Source organism: Ambystoma mexicanum, chromosome 3p, assembly GCF_040938575.1.
Source record: "Ambystoma mexicanum isolate Mex_15411 chromosome 3p, UKY_AmexF1_1, whole genome shotgun sequence".
NCBI lineage: Eukaryota > Metazoa > Chordata > Amphibia > Caudata > Ambystomatidae > Ambystoma > Ambystoma mexicanum.
Genome location: NC_090925.1, coordinates 5,691,602 through 5,710,861, shown reverse-complemented (window position 1 = coordinate 5,710,861; position 19,260 = coordinate 5,691,602). Strand labels below are relative to the sequence as shown.

The window sequence follows — 19,260 nt, the reverse complement described above, 5'->3', positions numbered from 1 at the left end:
CCTGATAAAATGAAGAGACGATCTCGAATGAATAAGAAACTCAGTGCTGTTATGCCCAAGAACAAGAAGGAAAACGGGAGACCCAGCAGGGGGACGGAGAATCATCATTTGAATGCTCATACTCGTCCCAGTCAAGTTTAAAGATTAACAAATGGAAGAGTGAATGAGAAGTATTGTTGGGGAGGCCGTACTCTTACCAGACAAGAAGAAAAGTCTGTAATAGAAAAAACCAGTCAAGGAAAGGTGGTTATCAGAGCAATCCATAGAAGAGTGAATGAGAGTCATTGTTGGAATGATAATATTGATATCAGTCGAGACAAAGGAAGTCTAGTTAAAGTAAAGAGGAGTGTCCAGATGTAAAAGAAAAGTCGGAAGCAGAGAATAGGTGCAAGGACAAGTCTCAGAGAGAGCCCAGTGACTGTGAACTGTATAAAGAGGATATGAGTGGCAAAGTAGAGAGTCACAAGAATTGGATCATTTTACCATGGGAAAAGAGAAGAACGATTAATAAGAAAGAAAACCAAAAGGAAAACGAGAAAGTAACGGAAGTCCGTTACCAAAGAATCAAAATCCCATAAATTGTTGAAATTGATAACGAGTCGCCAGAGACTCCTCGGAGATAAAGGATTGAACTCAGGTTTACAAGAACCAAAAACCCCATGAGAATGGAGCCATTCTCCTGTCTTTAGTTATTAGGTGAATGGTCATCAGAAAGGATTAGTTGGGATGGTGGACCGATTCTGTTAAGACATTCACTGATGACTGACGAGCGCCTACGTTAGTTTTGTTACGTAGGGATGCCTCATAACAGGGAAAGATATAGGTGTTTACCCTTTTCTTTAAAAAATACTTCAGGGAAATGGATTGTCTAAGTCCTTCTTCTGAACCACCACACAAGGGGCACAGGTGTTTCATTGGGTAAGGAGTCCAGCAGGATTTCAAGGTCAGGGAAAAACGAGTCAAGAGGGCCCAGCGGTCTATAGAGTATGATGATGGCGAGATGGCTTAGAGTGAGAAGTTGACTGGTGGTGAATTAATATTAGGTCTACAGCACCTGGTGAGGGTGCTCCTTTTACTATCCAAAATGATAAGGTAAGCAACGGTAGGGCACAATAACTTCGGTATACTGCCATATTTTCCATACTTAAAGGTGGATGAATATCTGGCTTGCCTTCATCGGGAGAAGGCGGGAGGACTCTACCCCTCATGTTTTTGCATGTCTATTTTACTAAACCCCTCTCTCTGGTAGTACGTGGTGTGAGAAACCTGAAGGTGTCTCCCTAGCTTGTCCCCGGGGATCTGTCATCCAAGTGGCCAGGACACGGTCATTGTTATTGGACCCAGTTCCTGGTGGTGGACCAGTGGGGGAGAGTCACCTGGAAGAGGTTCATCTGGGAGTGGGGAAGAGACACTGACGGGTGAGACGCGTTATCCCCCTTCTTTTAATACCTTTTCCCCATCCTACCACGTAGGTTGTTTGCCCCACAAATCCTACCTATCTCATCTTTCTTACTCTACCAACATTTTCTTTCTTGTCACACATTTTCCCCATCCTACCCAGTAGCACACTCGAAACGTCCAACGCCCTCTTTTTCCAATACAAATACATTTTGTTACTGTGATAGAAAACAGACTAATGTTAATGTTGGTTACCTGGCATGGCCCGATACAAGGGTCAGGCAACGTCAGGCAATTAACCAAAATCACACACACCTGACGGCCCTTTCCTTTCCCCATAGGGATAAAGGGTGGAGCGAGAAAGCACACTACGAGCACGGCCGACAGCACAACGAGACAGCTAATCCAGCACAGCAGTTCAAGAGGAGAAAGGCATCAGGAAGCGAGAGGGTGGCGAGGAGAGAAGTGGCGTAGCCCTTTTCGTCCCAGACACACCGAACCTTCGTGCAGGAGAGCCTAAGAGTGCGGACAATAGCAAAAGTGTCTGGTAGCACATGTCAACGGTACACGGAGCGTGTTTGAACGCCGATAAGCGGGAGCAAGGGAATCTCCTGCTACCGTGGTACCGGCCTTGACTCCAGGCAAGCAGAAAGCCAAGCAGTACATTGCAGCTGGCTAGTCGAGGGCAGAACCGATAAAAATCGGGCTGTGTTGAATGAGGAACAAAAAGTGGCAAGTCTGAACTTCGATTAATGAACTGGGAAAGAACTGTAAACGTGTTGAGGGGAGACCAACTGCAATGGGAAACGGCACCACGTGGGTGCCGCTCCGAGAGACTCTACAAAAACCAGAAGGCCGTAGGAGAGCCGCCAGAAGACTCAGTGGTCATACTGGAGGTCTAGTAAAATCCTCGTACAATCGAAAGACTTTCATCTAAAAATTTGAGAAAGTAAGGGAAGTGAATCCTGCATGGTAAAAGTAAAAGCAAAGTGAATCCTGTCAACACGGAGAGCCAAAGTGAATGTGAAACTGGAGAGACTGAACCCAGAAGAGGGTTGCTAACGAAAAGGGGACAAAGTCTAAAGTCCCGAAAAACAGGGTGTTGTCAAAGGTAAACCTGAACAAGAGATGTGCAACGGAACTGTTTGAAAAGACATTGATATTTGTGAGTGAAAGGTTGGCACCGAGAAGAGGGGGACGCAGGGGTGAAGTCATCATCCAATGTAAACTGTGAAAGAGAACTTTGTGCTTGTTTTGTTATTGGATACATCAGGCCCTCGAAGGCAAGAGACTTTCAGAAGAAACAAGACTTGACCATCGATGGTTCTGATTGCTGCCATTGGAACTGTTAACACGTGCTGGGAAAGCTCGAGGGTGTGTTGTACTCCAGACACCCATCTTACCATGTGGAGAAAACATGGGGAAGGGAGTCCCAGTTTACTGCATCCTGACATATTATTTACAAACACTTCTTTCTTTTCCTGAAAACTATCCCACACCCTTTTTTGTACTAGTTGTGAGGTTTGGCAATAGGTTTCTTAATATAGGCCTTTTTGTTTTGACACAACGCCACTAGGACTGCCTTATTTTTCATTTGATGGTTGACGATTGTTCCCATCTTAGATTTAAGTTTAGATTAGGCATTTTTGCAACCTGCGTACAAAATCCATTGTTCAATAAACACCCTTGAACTGTGATCACTTGTCTATCTGTACTGTTGTCACCATGAGTTCCTCACATATGGTGTAAGGTGGGATGTGACTCAATTGAAACAAATTGGGGAACCCTACAATTTCAAAAGCTTAGTCAGAGAGCCGCCAACCCTTCCATTGCCACCAAGGAATCAATAGGGTTTGATATCTGTAGAAGTAGGGAAGCTATTATTCTCCCTGTGAAAAGAGAAATGATTCCTACAGATTTAGTTTTGATTACCCCTTCGGGGTGTTACATACGATTAGCCCCAAAATCTGGCTTAGCATGGAAATCCGGGATAGACGTCTTAGCTGGCGTTATTGGTCCTGACTTCCGAGAAGATGTGAAGGTTCTCTTAGAGAATCATGGCAAAGTCCCTTTTGAGGTACGTCGGGAAGACTAAATTGCACAGAGAATTTTGGAGAGAGCTCTGTTCCCTGAATTCCAAGAAAGTGAACCAGATGAAACAGACAGGTAACATAGGCTTTGGGGAAGCTGATAAATCCCCTATCATTGCAGAAAGGAAAGTAGAGGAACCCACCATCTATCCTGGCCTAGCTTTTGCTCAGCAAAATGATCCAGCTCTCGCTGAAGCTTTTTTAAAAGCAATTCCTGAAGAAGAAGGCCTAGAGAAGGGAAGTCCTTTTTTCTTAAAACTTGGGTTACTTTACAGAAAAGAAACCTCCCCATAAGGGTTAATAAAAACACAACTAGTAATACCCAAAAGTCCCTGAAAGGTTGTGCTAGAGATCACACATTCCCATCTCATAGGAGGTCATTTCGGCCAAGCAAAAACCCTGGCGCATATTAGTGGAAAGTTTTACTGGCCAGGTATCCACACTGACAACAAAACCTTTATACAAACATGTGAGATATGTCAAAAGACCAACCCGCACGTTCCATTACCTGCCCCTCAGAACCCGTTGCCAATCATAGAAGTCCCCTTTTCACGAACTGGTATGGACATAATAGGACCTCTGGAAACATCAAAATTGGGTAACTTGTGTGTCCTGCTGATCGCGGATTATGCGACCCGATAACCTGAGGCATTCCCAATGCAAAATAATACCACTCAGCAAATCCTGAAACATTTTCTGCCATAGTTTTCTAGGGTTGGTTTCCCAAAGAAATACTAACCGATCAGAGTTCAAATTTTATGAGTAAGCTCATGGCCAAAGTCAAAGAGCTACTCCATATTACCACCATGCCAACTTCTGTGTACTATCCCCAAACTGATGGTCTAGTAGAAAGATTCAATAAGACCTTGAAACTCATTCTGCAAAAATTGGTAGATAAGGACGGGAACAACTGGGACCAAATGATCCCATGGGCATTTTTTTACAGTAAGGAAAACTCCCCAAGCTTCCACAGGTCTTCTTCACTTTTGAGTTACTCTATGGAAGAGATGTCCTGGACATGCTCTGGGAAACCTGGGAAAAACACAACCAGGCCCCCATTCCAATATCCCAAACCACCACGAGAATGCGAGAACACTCTCGGGAGGATAGCTCAGCGGCAACATGCTCGACTTGGAAGCAAGCCGACACGAAGCAACACAGGTTCGATCCGCGCTTAGGAACCTCTGGGTATTAAGCGCGTTATAAATAACCCATCATAACAATTACTCCGGGACTTACTTTGTACTCGCATGGGAAAGGCCCAACAACAGCAAAAGGCCAGTTACGACAAGACAGTAAATTTAAGATCCTTTTTTATTGGACAGAAAGTACTAGTCCTTTTACCCACCTCAGAAAACAAACTTGTCTCCAAGTGGCACGGGCCTTATGAGATAATAGAAAGAACGGGAATGTGCATGTATAAAATAGCCCAGCCAGATAAAAAACTTGAAAGTCCACTTACCCGCCAGCCACCCATGCCAACGTTCTAGCCTGCCTGGTTCCCGAAGACATAGATACCTTTAACTTAATTCCACCCAAGTTATCTAGCCAACAAAGAGAAGTTCTGAAAGACGTAAAAGTCTCATTCCCTGATGTATTCTCAGAAGAACCGGGAAGAATAAAAGGTACATATCATTACATTCCTCGGAATGTCTGGGGAGGATAGCTCAGAGGCAACGCGCTTGTCTTGGAAGCAAGACGACGCGGAGGAACAAATGTTCGATCCCCGGGTCCGCGCTTAGAAACCTCTGGGTATTAAGCACGTTATAAATACCCAATTACAACTAAAATTCAAAAACCTAAAGGCAAAGTAGAACACCTAAAACCTCATTATCTACCAGAGGAGCGTTAATAGGTAGTGATTGAGGAAGTCAACAAAATGTTGAAGGCTAATATCATCGAGCCTTCCTCAAGTCCGTGGTCCTCCCCTATCGTGTTGCTCATTAAACCCGACCGGTCCTGGAGATTCTGCATCGACTTCGGCAAGTTAATGCTTCGACGTCTATCCCATGCCTGCCACACATCGATGACTTAATTGGCAAACTATGAACAGCCACCTATCTACCCTAGATTTAACAAAAGGGTAATGGCAAGTCCCTGAACTTGGGCCAGAAAAGAAAAAAACTGCGTTTTTAATACCGCTGGGTTATTCCAGTTTAAAGTCCCCCCTTTTCTGCCTACAAGGTGCATCAGCTACGTTCTTACTTCTTAATGATAACATCCTACAACCCTATTCAGACTTTTGTGGAGCTTACATTGATGATATTGTCCTTTATAGTAAGACGCGGGAAAACCATATTTTCCATCTTTATACCATCATGAAAGTCCTTAGGAATGCTGGTCTAACTGAAAATTCAATTAAATGCAGATTAGCCCAATCCGCCATGAAATATCTTGGCTTCTTAGTAGGGAACGAAACTGTACAGGCCCAACATGAACAAGTAAAAGCTGTCTTGGATACTCCTACTCCCAAGACCAAAGGAGACCTCAGAGCTTTCCTTGGGTTAATAGGTTATTACCTTAGGTTTACCCCAACTATTCGGATAAAACGGCACGTTGACTGATGAACTTAAAAATGCTAAGCCCCAGAAACTTCAGCGGAGCGAGGATGATGACATTTGCTATAACAGGGTTGTCCAACATGCGGCCCGTGGGCCACAATGCGGCCCTTCAAGCAGTTTCATGCGGTCCACAAGCTCAAAGGTAAAGAAAAGAAATGTGCCTGCGCACAAACTGTAACTTCCTCTGGTGACCACACACATGGAGTTACAGTCCTCTCCACCAACCTAATGAATTTATTTATTCATGCAATGTTTGTCGGATCAAACATTGTAGAAATAAATAAATTAACCGGGTTGTGGCGTTACCGTTCTCAGCCACAACCCAGTTAATTTATGTATTTTTACTTTTCATTACTCTCTTCTGTGCACTACTTTCTGCTCAGATAATGCACCTCTTTTTTCAGCCTTCTGTGCTGCACGAGGTTCTACACACCACTGCCCCCTATTTGTCAGCCCAGAGCTTTGGTGCAAGAGGTACTTCCCTGATTTACTGTGTGAACCAGTTTCTGGGCAGCTCTGTCTTTTGTGCCCTGCTCTTTGCACCTCACCCATCAGTGCACCACTCGGTGCACTTCTCTCATGTATGTATTGCTCTGCATCTCTTCCTCTCTGCTGTACACCCCGCCCACCCACATTTTTTGTTTAGTCATTTATAGCTCTGAGGACCCTAGGATTTTAAAGCGCTAGCTAGAAATATAGTAGGTGATCATAGGCTTAAACACATATTAATTTAAATAGGGGCGGAAAAGATGTGTTTAAAAATGCTTTATAAGAAGTGTAAAACTAGTTTGTGCTGTTAAGTGGGCATTCGCGGTTTCCAAAAGCATGGAGCTTGAGATGCAAATGTTTTAACCCCCTCCACCCTCCTTGAAGGTTGTGCAGAATTTATTTTGCTGCAGTCAAGCTCTGAGCAGCTCATCGGGCCCACAGCCCGGTTTATTGGTGAAAGAAAGAAAAAGTTAGGTGTGCGAGTGCTTGCACACAGAGCCCCTGGTCTTGCAGCAGAATTTATTTTGCTGCAGTCAAGGGGGACAGCACTGAGCAGCTCAGGTCCACGGCATTCACTAGAGAGGTCAAGTGCGCAGGCCTCTAACCCCAGACTTGTGCGCCCCACTTAGAGCTTCCAGGGGAGCCGGTGGGTCTGGGTCAGGGCCTGCCTTCTCACCCTCGCTTAGCGGGGCTTCCAGAACGGGCCCAACCCCTGCCCTCTTACTTGCAACTCATACCTTCCTGACAGGGGAGAATCTGTGATCACAAAGGTTCATCTCCCAGGGTGAAGCTCACCCATTGCACATCTGATTTGCTGACCCCTGCTATGTCCCCAAATGCGGGATACTGGACTGCATTATTTCTGGTAGTGGGGGACAGCGTTCGCGCTTTCCCCTGATTTTTTAGTGAAAGAAAAGGTAAAGTGTGCAGTAGGCCTGCTAGGCTGGTTGCACAGCGACCCCCTGGTCTTGTGGCAGAGATTCTGAGTGCACTGCCAGTGCATGCCCATGCGCTGCACTGCCAATGCATGCCCATGCACTGCACTGCTAATGCGTGCCCACGCGCTGCACTGCCAATGCATGCCCACGCACTGAATCTCTCACAGGGGTTCGCTGGTGGGTCAATGAGAATTCCCAATAGCGATGCCGATATTCAGCTTGTTGGAAAGAAAAAATGGAAAACTATTGTGGGGTCAATGCAACTTAATAGGAGAATATCACAAGCAACTAACCTTTGATCGTTGCCCCTGACGCCAAAAGCTATCTTTGGGACTGCATGGCTATCGCTGCCTGTGATGCTATTGTGTCAGAGGTCACACAATATTGCTTTTTAATATACTGCTTTGGGTGAGGTTGTTGACTTTTGGTTCACCAGCCCACTGGGTGACAAAAAGTGAATGCTTTGGCTCTATATTCAAAAAGGTTGGACAAGCCTGTGCTATAACATCCTAAAGCAAACACTATGCCAAAACCCAATCCTTAAGGTAGTCGACTTCTCTATAGAGTTTGTGTTACAGACAGACACCTCCTTTACAGGGTTAGGAGCCGTGCTGTCCAAAATTTGCGATGGACTAGAACACCCCATACTATACACCAGTGGCTGATGAAATTCTGCCTATTGTTAAAACTAAGCCAACAAAACCTAAGTTTAGGAAGTCTGAAACAGCCACATCTCTAGAAGCATTCTTTATTCTTCCTATCTGCTTCCAAATCAAAGGGATACCAAAATAGTTGATGGAAATATGGTATTTTCTGTCCCATCTATCTCTAAAAAGTTAAGCCCTATAAATCCTCTTCTAAAAATATTAAGGGAAATGAAATTGTTGTTAAGATCATCAAAGCAGTAGAAAACCCAGATGGTACAATGTCCTTTCATCGCTGGAAGTTTTTTCGCAGGGTTTTTTACTGAAATTTTTTATCGAAAAAAACCCATCTAATTTTTGGGGGGGGGGTTTAAAAATGATATATATGGGAAGTGTGTTTTTGGTAATAGAAATAAACTGAAAGGGAAAGGGGATTTGGTGGGGGACCCTCCCCCCCCCCAAAAAAATGGATGGGTTTTATTCGATAAATAATTTGCCGTAAAAAACCCTGCAAATAAACATCCCACGATGAAATGACATGGAACCACCCAGATTTCCCTGGAAGAGAATACATGTCCCAGAATCCCTCAGGGATTCTGACGAAGAAGAGGGCTAAAGAGCCATGCAGGAGTTGAGAACTGGCAGGCATGCCTAATAGCCTGTGTGTCATGATCTCTGCTTCCAAAAGGTCAGGGTTTTCCCAACTCCCTTGGAAGCAGATCCATAACCCAGGTTCCGAGTGCCAACCAGTCCCAATTGGGACCTTTTGGACCCAGTCCTGGCGCCAGTGGCACCAGGCTCATAAATATGCCCAGTCCCAGCGCTGGAAGCGCCGGGCTCATAATGCTTGGATGGACTTACCTGCAGCAGACCATGCTGCTTACTTGCCTGCCAGTTGAGCCTCTGATCCTCTTCTGTTTGGAACTACTTTTCCTGTTGGGTGGGGCAGGAGCCACTCCCTAGATTCAGAACACTGGAACTCTTCTGGAAAGCAGGAACTGTTTTCTTACCTAGGCGTGGCTGTGGAAGGAGACACCTAAGCACTACAGGAGGCTATTTAAACCACACCCGATGGATGAATCTTGCTTTGCGTTATTCTGCATCCTCTGCAGCAGAACGCTCATCGTGGCTTCTGCATCTGATCCTGGGCCTAAGGAAAAAGGCTTACCATCCTGAATCCAGTCTTCAGCAACACCTATAAAGACAAGAAAGAACAGGTTAGCATTACGGTCTTCAGTGACGGCTCTTCACTTACCTGGTCCATCGGCTGTCACCAACGCCTCGCGCTGCATTCCGGCATCTGAAAGACAAAGGCTTACCTACTCTTCGTGCGCTCCGGAGGTCTTCACACTGCATTCCGGCATCTGAAAGACAAAAGCTTACCAACTCTTCGCACGCTCCGGAGGCCTTCGGTGCTGCATCCCGCATCTGAAAGACAAAACAAGGTGCGTTTAAAGACATTGGGGAACTTTAATACTCACGTGCCATTACTCCTTTCCACATCTAACCCAGTGGGTATTCCGGCACCCTGCAGCCGCTCCGAACTTGTACCTGCAAAATAAAAAGACAGTTAGAGCGCATCGTGAAGCAGGCAACAAGCGCTTACTTACGTGCTTCCAGGCGCTTCTATTCATCACACGGGCTCCATCTTCAACTCACTTCAGCCCGTCATCCGCCATCGCCGGAACCCTGCAAAACAAGAGACATCATTACTAAAGACTTTAAAGACATTAGAATTACTCGAAATTTACCGTTCGTGCAGTAAACGACGGACAGCAGTCCTCTGAAGTCAAGAGGCCTGCTCCCCTTATCCAGTGAAGAAACTGGTTACAGCACCCTGCCCCGAGGCAGATGGAGAGCACAGCGTTCACTTACCTAAGGTGAGAGCGTTAACCTTTGGGGTTCTACAGGAGAAGAGAAAGGGAAGAAGAGAGAGACATTCAATAACCCAGTTCCTTAATCCCATATTTTCTATCTGCAGACATCTTACCCTTCGAGTCAGACATACAGTGCACAGAGGTCCAGCCCAAAGTGCCAGCCGTGTGTTACACATCACCTTTGAAGATACGGTATACGCCCAGTCAAGACCGGCGCCTCTACGGGAATCAGGTGAGCGTTACAGAACGCAAAGCCTACCACAAAACTCCCGTCCAGGCGCTATGGAAACCTCGGATACCGACCAGCTAGCCAAGTTGCTTGGGGAACTAAGGGCAGAAGTGCATGCAGCCCGTCAGGAAACGAACGCTCTAAGAAGGGAACTGATTATTTCCAAGGAGCGAACAGATGATCTCGCTAGACAATTGCTACAGTCACAAGCCGGACAGACCCCGTTACCCGCATCTGGGGGAAATCTTCCTTCTACATCCTCTATGAATCCAGTGCAGATCAACCTACCTGGGAATGTACCTCTGGCTCCGCCCGAACGATTTTCTGGTGACCCAAAGAGGTTTGCAGTATTTATCAATCAGTGCCGGTTGCATTTCTTATGCCGGCCAGCAGCCTTTCCAACTGATCAAGCTAAAGTAGCTTTCGTGCTTTCGTACCTTAGTGGCAATGCGGCAGACTGGTCGATCCCTCTAGTAAATCAAGATGATCCGGTCCTCCATGATTTTCAAGCTTTTCAGCTCAGTATGGAAAAACTGTTCGCAAGACATTCACAGGGGCAGGCCTTGGACAATGAGCTTCTTTCGTTGCGACAAGGTAATCAAGACCTTTTGGCTTATATTGCGTCTTTCAACAGACTGATAGTGGAAACTCAATGGCCTGAGGACAAAAGGATTACGCTGTTTTATAGAGGTCTACGTGGAGAGCTCAAAGATGTGTTAGCCCAAGTAGTGAATCCCCCACAAGATTGTTCGGACTATATAGACATAGTCGTTCAAATAGATCACAGACTGCAGAACAGGAAGGCCGATCGTTCCAAGTTTGATGCTCGAGTATTTTCCAAACCGCCAACTCCTTCCAAAGGAGCAGACTCCGGGGAACCCATGCAAATAGGGGGTCTGAAAGGTCCTCTAACACAAAAGGAGCGGGAAAGGAGAAAACAGTTGCAATTATGCCTCTATTGCGGAAACTCAGGGCACTTTCTTCGAGACTGTCCGGTGAAACCTGCCAAGAAGGCAGTAGGAGCTGCAGTTACCAAAGTTACAAACTCTGAGCAGGGAAACGACCTCGCCCGACAAGAATAGAGGTCCTCTTGCCGAGCGTGAAAACCAGTTCCGTGACCTCGCATTTCGTGATACCTATGGTCCTCATTAGCCCTGATAATCCGGATCGATTACATGCAATTGAAGCTTACGTCGACAGCGGTGCCATCGGCAATTATGTGGATCATGAAATGGTTTTGAGGATGAATCTAACTCTTTGTCCCAAGGCTGTAAAGGACGTCATTACTACGGTGGATGGTACGGAGATAGCCTCCGGGCCAGTAACGCATACCACTCAAGAGGTGACGCTAGTAAGTCAAGATGGACACCATGAGAAGATCGTGTTCGATGTGATCAAGGCCCCTCAGTTTCAGATTATTCTAGGAATACCTTGGTTAGAGAAACACAATCCTCTGATCGATTGGCGAGCAAGAACGGTCCAGTTTCCAGAATGTGTCTCTACTTGTCACCCTCCACCTGGTGTTGCACTGGCAGCAATTTCTTCAGAGACTCCCCAGTTACCTCCCGAATACCTAGAATACCAAGATGTTTTCCGGAAGGATCAGGCTAACTCTCTACCTCCTCATAGGTGTTATGACTGCCAGATAGACCTGATACCTGGATCTACTCCTCCTTGTAGTAGAATGTATGCCCTCACCGAGCCTGAGAACCTTCACCTTCGACAATACCTGGATCAATACCTGGCAAATGGGTTTATTCGTCCTTCCAAGTCCCCTGCTTCTTCAGCTTTGTTCTTCGTTCCAAAAAAGGAAGGAGACCTTAGAACTTGTATAGATTATCGCACCCTGAACCAGATCACCGTTAAGAATAGATATCCGTTACCTTTGATCCCTGAACTCCTGGACCAAGTCAGAAAAGCATGCATATATACCAAGCTGGATCTTAGAGGAGCTTACCACTTGGTACGAGTAAAAGAGGGCGATGAATGGAAGACGGCCTTCCGCACCAAGTATGGGCGATTTGAATATCAGGTCATGCCCTTCGGACTTTGCAATGCCCCGGCCGCCTTTCAATATTTTATGAACGATGTCCTCAGAGAGCTCATAGATGTGTGTGTTGTTGTTTACATTGACGACATCCTCGTTTATTCTTCATCGGAATCTGAACATCGGAAACACGTGAAAATGGTCCTCCAAAGATTGCGTCAACACAAACTTTTCGCTAAGTTGGAAAAATGTGTTTTCAACGTGACTGAAGTTGAATTCTTGGGATTCATATTATCACCTGGCGGAGTGCGTATGGATTCAAAGAAGGTCGATGCAGTTCTCAAATGGCCATCACCATCCTCCGTAAAAGGTGTGCAAAGCATGTTAGGCTTCGCTAACTTTTACCGCAGGTTTATCCCCGAATTCTCTCGAATAGTCCAGCCCATCACTGCCTTGTTAAAGAAAAACAAACGTTTTGAATGGTCTACCGAGGCGGAACAAGCTTTCCAGGATTTGAAGACTAAATTTATCTCTGCACCAATCTTAAAACACCCTCGCCCCGAACTCCCCTACATCGTGGAAACTGATGCTTCAAGCCTTGCCATGGGGGCAGTTCTATCACAAAAGGACCCGGTAACCAATCAGTTGCATCCCGTGGCATTTTGGTCCCGCAAATTCTCGCCTCCTGAAATCAATTACACGATTACTGACAAGGAACTTCTGGCTATCAAGTCTGCCTTTAAGGCTTGGCGGCATTATCTGCTGGGGGCCCGACACACCGTTACTGTGATTACGGATCACCGAAACCTGCAATATTTGAAAACCGCAAAAGCCCAATCCTCTAGACAACTCCGTTGGGCATTATTCTTTGCCGAGTTTGACTTCATAATTACCTATCGACCTGGTACAAAGAACGGTAAAGCTGATGCCCTTTCTCGGATGGGAGTGGAAGAACACTTGATCAACCCTAAACCTGTACCAATCATTCCCGAACAAAGAATTCTGGGTGTAATCGCCACAGAATCCATAGAGGAAGTTAAGGATAAAGCCAGGCAACTTGTAACTCCAGCAGACATACAGAATTGGCATCTGCAGGGAAAGGACTTTGCAGTAAAGGACAACTTATTGTATTTCCAAGAACGATTATACCTACCCAGCACAGATTTACAGAAAAAAGTAATCTCTTGTTATCACGATTCTTTAATGGAAGGACATCCCGGTATGGCCAAGACCTCAGAAAAGATCAAGCGCTACTTCTGGTGGCCGTCTTGGAAAAAAGATATCAGAGACTTTATAATGTCCTGTGGAGTATGCGCCCAAAACAAGAGTCAAAAGGAAAGACCAGCAGGCCTCTTACGCCCTATTGACATCCCACCTCGCCCTTGGCATACGCTTTCTATGGACTTCATCACCGATCTACCTCCATGCTCCGGATACTATACGATTCTAGTAATCGTGGACTTATTCTCCAAGATGGCGCATTTCATTCCGCTCAAAGGCTTGCCAACAGCAGCAACTTTGGCTTGAGAATTTCTCGAAAAACATCGTCCGACTGCACGGTTTTCCTTCGGTTCTAATTTCGGATCGAGGTAGTCAATTTATTTCTCATTTTTGGCGAGGTTGCTGTCGGTCGGCTCAAATTGATGTGAGACTATCGACCAGTCACCACCCTCAGACCGACGGACAAACCGAGAGGACCAATCAAACTCTGGAACAGTATTTACGCTGCATGCTGCAACAAACTGAAAAAACTTGGAAAGACATCCTTTGGATAGCCGAATATGCCTACAATAACTCTGTCCATTCGGGAACTGGGAAAACCCCGTTTTTTCTTTTGTACGGCAGTCACCCTCGAACCTCGGAGTTGGATCCCCTCCAAGATCTTGAAACACCAGCAGTAGACTACCTGCATTCTACAATCACCCAAGCCTTTAAGGAAGCTGTTTCTCACCTTCAAAGGGCTAAAGAACAATACAAGAAAGGAGCAGATCAACATCGGAAGGAAGCCCCTCAATATCAAGTAGGGGATCAAGTCTGGTTATCCACCAAATATCTACCTCTAAAAGGGCCACGCACATTCAACCCAAGATACCTTGGTCCCTATTCCATCACTACCATAGTAAACCCAGTAGCGGTCAAGTTGAACTTGCCCCCTCACATGAAGATACATCCGGTCTTCCACGTCTCTCTATTAAAACCCGTGCAACCTCAAACCCGACTAACTAAATCTCCAAAACCTATCCTAGTTGATGGAGAACTCGAGTTTGAAGTCAAAAGCATTCTGGACTCCAAGATCTCCAAATCTAAACTATTTTACCTAATTGACTGGAAAGGCTACGGCCCCCAAGAGAGATCCTGGGAACCTTCTGAATATGTCCACGCTCCTCACCTAATCAAAAGATTTCACTGAACATTTCCTGACAAGCCAAAACCCCCGGAGAAGCCCGGTTTGGGAGGGGCCTTGAGGGGGGGTACTGTCATGATCTCTGCTTCCAAAAGGTCAGGGTTTTCCCAACTCCCTTGGAAGCAGATCCATAACCCAGGTTCCGAGTGCCAACCAGTCCCAATTGGGACCTTTTGGACCCAGTCCTGGCGCCAGTGGCACCAGGCTCATAAATATGCCCAGTCCCAGCGCTGGAAGCGCTGGGCTCATAATGCTTGGGTGGACTTACCTGCAGCAGACCATGCTGCTTACTTGCCTGCCAGTTGAGCCTCTGATCCTCTTCTGTTTGGAACTACTTTTCCTGTTGGGTGGGGCAGGAGCCACTCCCTAGATTCAGAACACTGGAACTCTTCTGGAAAGCAGGAACTCTTTTCTTACCTAGGCGTGGCTGTGGAAGGAGACACCTAAGCACTACAGGAGGCTATTTAAACCACACCCGATGGATGAATCTTGCTTTGCGTTATTCTGCATCCTCTGCAGCAGAACGCTCATCGTGTCTTCTGCATCTGATCCTGGGCCTAAGGAAAAAGGCTTACCATCCTGAATCCAGTCTTCAGCAACACCTATAAAGACAAGAAAGAACAGGTTAGCATTACGGTCTTCAGTGACAGCTCTTCACTTACCTGGTCCATCGGCTGTCACCAACGCCTCGCGCTGCATTCCGGCATCTGAAAGACAAAGGCTTACCTACTCTTCGTGCGCTCCGGAGGTCTTCACACTGCATCCCGCATCTGAAAGACAAAACAAGGTGCGTTTAAAGACATTGGGGAACTTTAATACTCACGTGCCATTACTCCTTTCCACATCTAACCCAGTGGGTATTCCGGCACCCTGCAGCCGCTCCGAACTTGTACCTGCAAAATAAAAAGACAGTTAGAGCGCATCGTGAAGCTGGCAACAAGCGCTTACTTACGTGCTTCCAGGCGCTTCTATTCATCACACGGGCTCCATCTTCAACTCACTTCAGCCCGTCATCCGCCATCGCCGGAACCCTGCAAAACAAGACATCATTACTAAAGACTTTAAAGACATTAGAATTACTCGAAACTTACCGTTCGTGCAGTAAACGACGGACAGCAGTCCTCTGAAGTCAAGAGGCCTGCTCCCCTTATCCAGTGAAGAAACTGGTTACAGCACCCTGCCCCGAGGCAGATGGAGAGCACGGCGTTCACTTACCTAAGGTGAGAGCGTTAACCTTTGGGGTTCTACAGGAGAAGAGAAAGGGAAGAAGAGAGAGACATTCAATAACCCAGTTCCTTAATCCCATATTTTCTATCTGCAGACATCTTACCCTTCGAGTCAGACATACAGTGCACAGAGGTCCAGCCCAAAGAGCCAGCCGTGTGTTACACATCACCTTTGAAGATACGGTATACGCCCAGTCAAGACCGGCGCCTCTATGGGAATCAGGTGAGCGTTACACTGTGGCAAGGTCAGGCAATTAGGACTGAGGGTCTGCACCTAAAGCTAATTTACCCACCTAAGTGGCATAAAAGGCTGCTGCAGGAGGCAGCAGAAGGAAGAAGCTGGATCAGGAGCTGGAAGGGAGGCAGCAGCAGAAGAAGCAGAACAGGGGGCTGGCAGTTCACAAGGAAGTGTGACCCCCGAAAGGGACGCCGGAGCAAAGAACAAGCAGATTTCACATGCAGGCTCTGAGTGGGACCTGTGCTCACAAACCCTGTCTGGCTATGGGCATTGGAAGAGACTGTAAGAAGGTGGCAGTCTTTCCAGGTGTGCCTGATTGTAGTGAATGCAGAGATGAACTCCTATGTTTTACCCGAGACCCGTGTGCAGAAGCAAGGCAAGGGAAGCTGGAGAAAGGGAGACTCCATTAACGAGGCCCTATCCGAGACACCCGTGCTGAAGAGGGGTGTGGACCCTGAGAGTGCCTATGGTAGTAGTAGCAGAGAAAGAGAAGTCGGAAAGTGGAAGCAGCCTGTAGCTGCTGTAATTCTGGAGCCGGTAAATGGTGTGCCGTACTGCAAACCAGCAGAAACTCCTTGCCGGTAACTGTAACCAGCTGAAACTCACTCGCGTACAAGGCAAAGTGAGTGAACTCGTTTGTAGTTGTCAAAGGGAAATGTTTCACGTGCTTATCCTGCAATAGGTAAATTGCTTGCTTGTGAAGACAGTCTTTCTTTTCCCATTGTTACACTAAACTCATTAACCAGAGATGTTGTGTGTCTCCTGTTAACAGGAAGGACGGTAGTGGCAATGATGTAATATGTTATGGCAGATTTTTCCAAACAGTTACAAGAATATCTCACTTCAGAGAGGCCATGTTCGAAGTATTGTGTTTCCCGATGGATGAATCTTGCTTTGCGTTATTCTGCATCCTCTGCAGCAGAACGCTCATCGTGTCTTCTGCATCTGATCCTGGGCCTAAGGAAAAAGGCTTACCATCCTGAATCCAGTCTTCAGCAACACCTATAAAGACAAGAAAGAACAGGTTAGCATTACGGTCTTCAGTGACAGCTCTTCACTTACCTGGTCCATCGGCTGTCACCAACGCCTCGCGCTGCATTCCGGCATCTGAAAGACAAAGGCTTACCTACTCTTCGTGCGCTCCGGAGGTCTTCACACTGCATCCCGCATCTGAAAGACAAAACAAGGTGCGTTTAAAGACATTGGGGAACTTTAATACTCACGTGCCATTACTCCTTTCCACATCTAACCCAGTGGGTATTCCGGCACCCTGCAGCCGCTCCGAACTTGTACCTGCAAAATAAAAAGACAGTTAGAGCGCATCGTGAAGCTGGCAACAAGCGCTTACTTACGTGCTTCCAGGCGCTTCTATTCATCACACGGGCTCCATCTTCAACTCACTTCAGCCCGTCATCCGCCATCGCCGGAACCCTGCAAAACAAGACATCATTACTAAAGACTTTAAAGACATTAGAATTACTCGAAACTTACCGTTCGTGCAGTAAACGACGGACAGCAGTCCTCTGAAGTCAAGAGGCCTGCTCCCCTTATCCAGTGAAGAAACTGGTTACAGCACCCTGCCCCGAGGCAGATGGAGAGCACGGCGTTCACTTACCTAAGGTGAGAGCGTTAACCTTTGGGGTTCTACAGGAGAAGAGAAAGGGAAGAAGAGAGAGACATTCAATAACCCAGTTCCTTAATCCCATATTTTCTATCTGCAGACATCTTACCCTTCGAGTCAGACATACAGTGCACAGAGGTCCAGCCCAAAGAGCCAGCCGTGTGTTACACATCACCTTTGAAGATACGGTATACGCCCAGTCAAGACCGGCGCCTCTATGGGAATCAGGTGAGCGTTACACTGTGGCAAGGTCAGGCAATTAGGACTGAGGGTCTGCACCTAAAGCTAATTTACCCACCTAAGTGGCATAAAAGGCTGCTGCAGGAGGCAGCAGAAGGAAGAAGCTGGATCAGGAGCTGGAAGGGAGGCAGCAGCAGAAGAAGCAGAACAGGGGGCTGGCAGTTCACAAGGAAGTGTGACCCCCGAAAGGGACGCCGGAGCAAAGAACAAGCAGATTTCACATGCAGGCTCTGAGTGGGACCTGTGCTCACAAACCCTGTCTGGCTATGGGCATTGGAAGAGACTGTAAGAAGGTGGCAGTCTTTCCAGGTGTGCCTGATTGTAGTGAATGCAGAGATGAACTCCTATGTTTTACCCGAGACCCGTGTGCAGAAGCAAGGCAAGGGAAGCTGGAGAAAGGGAGACTCCATTAACGAGGCCCTATCCGAGACACCCGTGCTGAAGAGGGGTGTGGACCCTGAGAGTGCCTATGGTAGTAGTAGCAGAGAAAGAGAAGTCGGAAAGTGGAAGCAGCCTGTAGCTGCTGTAATTCTGGAGCCGGTAAATGGTGTGCCGTACTGCAAACCAGCAGAAACTCCTTGCCGGTAACTGTAACCAGCTGAAACTCACTCGCGTACAAGGCAAAGTGAGTGAACTCGTTTGTAGTTGTCAAAGGGAAATGTTTCACGTGCTTATCCTGCAATAGGTAAATTGCTTGCTTGTGAAGACAGTCTTTCTTTTCCCATTGTTACACTAAACTCATTAACCAGAGATGTTGTGTGTCTCCTGTTAACAGGAAGGACGGTAGTGGCAATGATGTAATATGTTATGGCAGATTTTTCCAAACAGTTACAAGAATATCTCACTTCAGAGAGGCCATGTTCGAAGTATTGTGTTTCCCGATCATTGTCAAAGATGAATGCTGTCTGCGTTGAAGGGAACACAAGCATCAAGTTGGAGTTTGCCATCAAGAAGCAATCGCGTATGCCTACATCTGATGTTGAAGTGAACCTTGAGTCTTGTGACGTTCTACATTTAATGGTAGCAGAAGTAGTTGAACTTAGAAGCACAACAAGCTTTGCCCAAGCCAGTAGACCGAGCATTCCAAAGGGGAAACCAGCCCAAGTAAGAACTGAAGGTCGTTGTCTTGAAGTTGTTGAAGCTGATACTACCCCAGAGTCCTCTGATACAAGGGTGACAAAGTCATATACAACTGGAATAGTGTCATTGCAGCTTTGGGGTAAACCCTGGAGACACAGAGATGCCTGTGAAGCTGGGGAAGGGAGCTGGGTGCTTGAAACAAGAAATAATAACACATCTGTGAAGCTGAAGCTGGGGC

General features: G+C 46.6%; 1 protein-coding gene and 1 non-coding gene across 2 annotated transcripts in view; both read left to right on the top strand.

Annotated features, from left to right (window-relative positions):
* The window catches only part of NOBOX (NOBOX oogenesis homeobox), a 498,422-nt gene that overhangs the window by 465,307 nt on the left and 13,855 nt on the right, over positions 1-19,260 (top strand). The gene's annotated exons all lie outside the window — the stretch shown is intronic.
* Positions 7,272-7,435, top strand: LOC138581526 (U1 spliceosomal RNA). Its single transcript, XR_011304600.1, has one exon. It is a non-coding gene; the product is annotated as a U1 spliceosomal RNA (small nuclear RNA).